Source organism: Dioscorea cayenensis, chromosome 5, assembly GCF_009730915.1.
Source record: "Dioscorea cayenensis subsp. rotundata cultivar TDr96_F1 chromosome 5, TDr96_F1_v2_PseudoChromosome.rev07_lg8_w22 25.fasta, whole genome shotgun sequence".
Classification (NCBI taxonomy): domain Eukaryota; kingdom Viridiplantae; phylum Streptophyta; class Magnoliopsida; order Dioscoreales; family Dioscoreaceae; genus Dioscorea; species Dioscorea cayenensis.
The window spans coordinates 31,441,041-31,448,585 of NC_052475.1; positions in this window are offsets into that span (position 1 = coordinate 31,441,041).

Consider the following 7,545-nt stretch of genomic DNA (forward strand, 5'->3'; position numbering starts at 1 on the left):
ATTATGAGGCGTCGTTTTATCTATTATTGTTTACGTGCAAAGTTAATAAGATGAAATATTCTTGAATGTTAGTTCTACTCAAGTTATCAAGTGCTTGATTTGGATAGTAGGAAACGTTGGTATAAACTAGAACAATATTCTAATTAAGTGTCCTAGTCGATTATTTTCATGGGAATGAAAATAAATTAGAACTAACAGGTCTTTTTGAGATGGTCTTGTTTTATGGGTGCATGGGATATGGGATATCAATCAAGGACATAGATACATGTTAAGAAATAGTGTGTACGGATGGAGTCCGTTCTTGAGGCACTACATGGTTTGTAAAGTCATAAGTGTTTCTCAAGTAAATCGTACCGAATCCTTAGGCACAGAAATCACTATGGATCTCGGATGAATCCTTACGTGCTTTAACTTCGCCTAACATCATTAAATGGCCGGGTGACAGATAAAGGTATGTTTGGGCATGTAAGCGGTTCATCTTGAGGAGACATGGAGTGGAGTGAAGGGATTGTCCTCTACGTAGAGAGTGGATATGACCGGCCACTTTATTAATGAGGCAGGTAGGTCGTCTGCATGCGCCAAGGGAATGATGAGCTATCATTTACTTGACCCTGAGTCGGGATTAAAGCATAAAGATGAAGAATTAATTAAGCGTTAAAAATAAGGATGACTGGATTTCCATGCCTTATGCTAATTAAGATATTCGATGGCAAAAGGATTGTATGAGGTTGCGATGGGTTCCATTAGTCGTGAAATTGACCTTGCATTTAATCTTTGGATAATTGTATTATCTTGCTAGAGCAATTATGATTCATGAGCATTAAAATTGTTTTAAGCTCATTGCCAGTATTAAATGGACCTCTGAGGGCGTACACTAAGAATGCGGAAATCAAGCTTGGGTATTTGTTGCTTATTGGACCACCTATTTGGGGTTTTGGTGAAAAACCTAAATTAGATGGAAGCGAATAAACATTTAGGTTGGGTCTTATTAAGTGTTCAGATCTAATCTATTTGGTTAATTAAAATGGTCTAATTAATCAAGTAAAGAAGAGATTCCTAATTTGATTAAGAGTGAAGAGTTTTTTCATAAATTAGGGTTTTGGGTTTCTAATATAAATGAGATGATCTAACCCATATGAGAGCTAAGAAAGAAAGAGAGAAAGGAAAAGATAGAGTGATTGAGAGTTGTCTCTTAAGAAACCATAGCCGCCACCGCTACTTCTCCCTTGGCAGCTTGACGATCGAGATCCTGCTATGCCCGAACACCCTGACCAGCCCTACATCCACTTTTCTCTCTGAATCTCGGGTAGTTGTTATTCGAACCAAGAAGCAAGTGTTGTTTCTTGAGGTATTAGCATACACCTTGATTCCCAAAAGGCGTTACGTGTGTATGTGATAGTAGAGGGAAGTCACGATTTGCGATCCCTTTTGCAATTTTTGAAATAAAGGGTGCGTTAGGAATCGTCATCAAAAAGAAAAGGTATAACTTTTTAATTATCTATTTATCTAGAATTTAATCCTATTTACGGCATGTGCTAGGGTTTTATCATGTTTACTTGTTGTTAAAGTTTTGTTATCGATTTTAGCGTTTTTGGTATGTATTTTTGCATGATAATTCTCTTGTTATAGTGATTAGATCCTAACACCATGAGTATGGACAAAGAATAAAAAGTAATGGGCAACAATCTCACAGAACATTGTTATGCAATTTTCACCTAATGAAATAAATTAATTACTCTAAGGAAAAGGCTGGCAAGACTATGTCCTTCATTAGGTAAACATGATCCTTTGAACTACTTTGGACAACTCAAAGGCTATAAACCAAAGGTTTGGAAATTGGCTATAACCTCACATAATAAAAGAATGTTTAGCCCCCTCACACATAATATGGTGCTATAACACTGATATTTGATTTAGGTGTGACCATAATTAAAACGATGTGGTCCTAATTTGTAATCCCTATAGCCACCCTTCAAAAATAAAAAGAAAAGCCAAACTGGGCGAAAACTAACATGTACGCATATCTATCTATATATATACACCCCTCACCGGAACAATTACTATGGATGTCCTACCAACTTGGATGAATCTATGTTTAGTGAATGGACCCTTTTACCTATCTTTTCGAAATAAATATTTCGAACTCATGTTGAGTAAATACTCCATATGAGGAACATATCGACATCATAAACTATAACACATCTAGATTGCACATAGAGAACCTTACTAGACTAGAAAGCGACCTCGGCGTGAAACACAGGATGACTTCCAGGTCCTCGGCAATGATGGCTCGGCAATGTTGAGTCCTCAGCGGCGATGATTTTTCAATCCGATGATTATGAAAGATTAAAGGGCACAACTATGAGGGTTATGGGGCAAAGATGAAGTTTTCCATTATGCAGTTCAACCTTCCTTCTTGTTAAAGTGTTAAACAAAAGCCCGGTTCGCCTAGTGAAATGGAGGAAAAATGCTTAACTAAAACCATATTAGCTTCAGAAGTGCCGTGTCACCTTTTAGACCTTTCAGAGTACATAGGGACGGCCACAAAGCGATCATCTATGATTGGATTAGAATTTTTACGACTTGGAAAATAGAGGACTCAATGGACACAATTTATAGTAGATGGACTAAAAGGGGAGGGTTGCTATAGTAAAGTGACCAATCTAGGAGTACACATAATAAAATAAAATAAACAAAAATATCTTTTTATATCATGTATATATAACTATATGTTTTTATATATTTAACTTTTAGAGATGATTCAGATTTTTATAGGCCTATATGAGTAAATGTGGATAAACCATAGATTTATTGAAAGGAAAGAGCAGTCTGAGACAAGAACCTACTCACGAGAGTGAGGTACCCAATGCACCTGTGAAAATACAAAAAGCAGAATAACAAGAGGGGAGTCTGGAGGCGGAAGGCACCATCGGAAACTTCGAGCTGTCTAGAGGCGCAGTGAGAACAGACTACTCTGAGCTATATCATGAGCGGGATCGCCCGGTGGGATCGAGTCTCTAGCGCTAAGGAGGCGGGGAGCGCTTAATTTTTCGAGGAAGCTTCATTGAGTGATTGTTGGTGACTATCATGTTGTTGAAAACAGGAAAAGAAGACATATTAGCAGGTTTAAAGATAATATTAATGTGTAGCAGAGACATTTAATTGGAAAATACGAGTGTTTCTTTTCAATCGGATATTCAAAGACGACGAGCAGGAGACAAGGTCGGTGTTGAGAGTCGATAGAGGGTAGCCATTTAGACTACAACAAGCATATTGAAAGGTGGGAGAGAATTTGAATCTAAGGCATGAAGAAAGAAAAGTCCAAATTTGTTTAGTAAAATCACGATCAAGAAAAAAAGATGCTCGAATGTTTTCGGAGGCGTTATGGCGAGAGGACACAAGTATCAAAGTGAGTTTTGAAAGTTGAAACCTTTCTTGAAAAGGTTAGTGAGAGTGAGAATTTTGTCCTCTCCAGCCCTAGCCGACGAGCAAATGAGTGACTTTACTCTGGGGCAGACGAATTTTCCGTAATTTGAATAAAGTGGGCAGCGGAGCCCACCATCAATGAGAAATCTATAAAAACGATTTGGTCGAAATTGCCACTTTTTTCAAGTGCCCAAATGAGGGTGTCGTCTTGATTATGGGAGCACTCAGGAATAATATCAAGGAGAGCAGAAAGGGATTCAGTAGGGGCAGAGGGAAATAAAGATTCTGGATTAAGAAGGCGTTGATGGAAATGTCTGATGGTAATCCAAGGATCAGCACAATCAGAGAAAAGAGTAGGCCAGAGGTCTTTAAGTAAAATCCCATTGTGCCATCGATCAAACCAGAGAAAAGTGTTAGCCCCGTTATTTATGGCTTTCGTGATACAAAATCTAAACGATGGCAGAATGGCAGTCACTCCCGCCCAAAAGAAGGATTTATTTTTAGGAGGGGAATGAAACAAAGCTCCAAATGGGTCACTAACAGAGTAGTTAGCTTGGATGATTTTAGCCCAACCACAATTTGGATTATGGGAAAGTTTCCACCACCATTTTCCAAGGAGAGCATTGTTAAAATGTTGGAGATTGAGGATTCCCCAGCCTCCCATGTTGCGAGGTCTAGTGATTCTGTTCCAGGCGATGAGCCTAATGCCTTTAGAGCTCAATTCGGGCCCTTTCCAAAGAAAATCGCGCCGAATTTTATCAATTTCTAGGATCACCCAGATAGGGAGTTTGAAAACCGACATCCAATAAACTGGGACGGTAGAAAGGACAGAGTTGATAAGAGTTAGGCGTCCACCCAAGGATAAATAATTTGCTTTCCAAGAAAAGAGACGAGTGCGAACCATGCCAATGAGCTTTGCCCAATCCATACGTCTGGGTCTTCGACCAGAGAGAGGGACCCCAAGGTAGGTGATCGGGAGGCAGTTCCTGGAACAACTAAGAATTCTAGCAGAAGAAAGATGAGGTTGAAAGCCATAATTAGAGGAGAACAAACAGCTTTTAGAGAAGTTGATTGCTAAGCCAGAAGAACCCTCATAAAGATAAAGAATTAGTTTGATTATTTGAAGGTCTTCTTGTCCACCAGCAGAAAAGATAAGGAGATCGTCTGCGTATTGGAGATGACAAATGTTATCGGTTTGATTTAAGGGGACGCCTATAAGGACTTTGGAATTTAGTGCGTGATAAAACATAGCACTAAGGACATCAGAGGCAAGGGCAAAAAGTAAGGGAGAGAGTGGATCACCTTGCCTCAAACCTCTTTTACAACGGATATAACCTTGAGAAGTGCCGTTAATGATGAATTGGGTCTTGGCAGTGCTAAGGATGGAATAAACCCAAGAAAGCCATTTAGGTCCAAATCCTCTAGCAGCAAGGACATCAAGGAGAAAGTTCCAATCAAGAGTATCGAAAGCTTTTGCAAAGTCCACTTTAAAGATGTAACCGAGACATTTCCGTTTTTGCAAATTGAAAATGACTTCTTGAGCTCCAACAATATTATCCGCAATGCATCTGCCCTTGATAAAACCAGTTTGAGAGTCGTCCACCAGTAAATTAATAATCTCACTAAGTCTATTGGCAAGAATCTTGGAGATGATTTTACAGGTGGAGTTGATGAGGCTAATGGGTCTAAAGTCTGCAACCTCACCAGGTGTATTTGTTTTTGCAATTAGAGCAATATTAATCCAATTGATACGCTCAAGGTTGATTGTGCCCTCGTAAAAGTCATTACAAAGCTTAAAAATTGTGTCTTGGAGAAGGTCCCAGTGTTTTTGGAAGAAGAACATAGGGAAGCCATCTGGGCCAGGAGCTTTATCAGGGTTAAGATTAAAGACCGCCCGATTAATTTCCTCAAGAGTGAAAGGTGAATCAAGTTGGGATAGATCAACTCTTTCCTTGTAGTCAAAAAGGGAGTGCCGATCAAGGAGGAAACGATTTGACAAGGGGTGCCAAAAGAGAGCGAAAGTGATCGGGTAAAGATCCTACCAATATGATCATTTCCATCAATCCGAGACCATTATGGATAATACGGGGAATGTGATTTTTGTTTCTCCTACAGTTTGCCACTTGGTGAAAGAATTTAGTGTTAGAGTCCCCTTCTCTAAGCTAAGCACTCGGAACGTTGCTTCCAGTAAATTTCCTCCTGATTCAAGATGGAGTAGAGTTCAGAGCGAATTTGGGAAAGACGGGAGGATTCTTCTTCAGAGAGAGGTCTATTTTCACCAATGACATCGATAGAGTGAAGATCTGCGAGTAAACTATTTTTGAGCAATTTAGAAGCACCAAAAGTGGTAGAGGACCAGTCAGAAAGCTTGGCTTTCAAGTAAATAAGTTTTTGAAAAGATGAAGGCTCTGACAACTGGGATTTAAGTCCCTCCACCGGCCTTGGATAAGGGTGATAAGTTGGGGATTGGTGTACCAAAATTTCTCAAGTTTAAAGAGTCGGTGACGCTTGGAGTGGTTACCAAAGTCAAGGCAAATAGGAGAGTGATCTGATCCAAATCTGGGGAGGTCAAATTGAGATGATCTGGGATATAAGGAAGTCCAATTGTGGGAGTATAGGAATCTATCGAGACGGACCCAGATAGGGTTAGATTGTCCATTGGTCCAAGTGAATTTTCTGCCATTAATTGGTGGATCAATAAGTTCTAGTTCACTTAGAAGATTTTGGGAAATAGTGATATCTCTAGGATTAGATACACCAATATTTTTGTCTTCTAAGGAAAACATCATGTTGAAATCTCCACAAATAACCCAGGGGATGGTTATGAGATTTTTTAAGGATCGGAGCTCGTTGCAAAAATCAGGTTTAATAGATCGGGAATTAGGTCCATAAACGCTGGTGCAAATCCACATGGTGTTATCAATACGATTAGAAAACTTAATGGAGATGGAGAAGGAGCCCTTATGAAAAAGATTCCCAAGGATATGAGTGTTGTCCCAAGCAAGGATGATTCCACCAGCAGAACCTTGAGCCGGTAAATATTCAAAACAGTCAAAACGTTTGCCTCCAATTGATCTCCAGAAGGATTTATGGAGATCATGAATTTTGGATTCTTGGATACAAACAATATCTGCTTGGGAATTATTAATAACTTCTTTAACTAAGTGGCATTTAGAAGGTCTGCCAAGACCTCTAACATTCCAGCTTAAAATTTTCATGAGAAACTGGTAAAGTCTAGCATTCGGATCTTGGGGAAGATCCAAGGTTATGTGAGAAATTGGAAGCTCTTTCAGCTTCAAGTGATCGAATTTTCTCTAGACATTTAGATTTATGAGTAGGAGAACCTAAGAAATTAATGCCACAAGAATTACTATATTTAAGCATTTGAGCATCAGTCCAAGACGAAAAAACTGAGTTAATAAGAGTGGGTGTACCTTCACGAGGATCAATAGGTATTTTTTTCTTGGAGGAACGTGGAGGAATAGGGACAAAACCAGCTTCTTCATTCCAGCGTCCAGAAGGCTTCTTGGGTCTATCACTCCTTCTAAGTTGCTTGGAATCAGTAGGAGGAATTATTGGAATATTTTCCAAAAGACAGGAGTCTTCAGGTGCAGGAACAGCCGAAGGTGGATCACAGTCAAATTGATTGAGGTTTTCTTCATCAAGAAAAGAATCCTCATCTTCCAAGTCATTATCCAAGATATTTTCATCTTCTCCCCAGTCTAAAAGTTCTTCATCAGAGGGAATGTCTAATGGAGAATTTTGGGGTGAAGGATCTTGAGAGTAAAATTTTCCAGAATTAATGCAAGGCACTAAGGTCCAACCACCATGGATAAAGATCCATTTGTATCCATCAGGAATTAGAATTGTCGGTGGAAGGGGTTGAAGATGAGATGGGAGATTTTCCTTAGAAGATAGATCAAGTGGTGCTTTCTGGTTAGGATCTGATTCAGATCCAGAATGATGTGAATCACGAGGCAAAAGTGTCTTCCCAAAAGTGGGATCAGATGAACCTGATTGTTGCTGATCCTTAGGAGTTAAATCAGCATCTAGTGGAGGATCAGGTGGATGCTTATCTCGAAGCGTTATTTTCAAGTGTGATGGAAGACCAAGATCAGT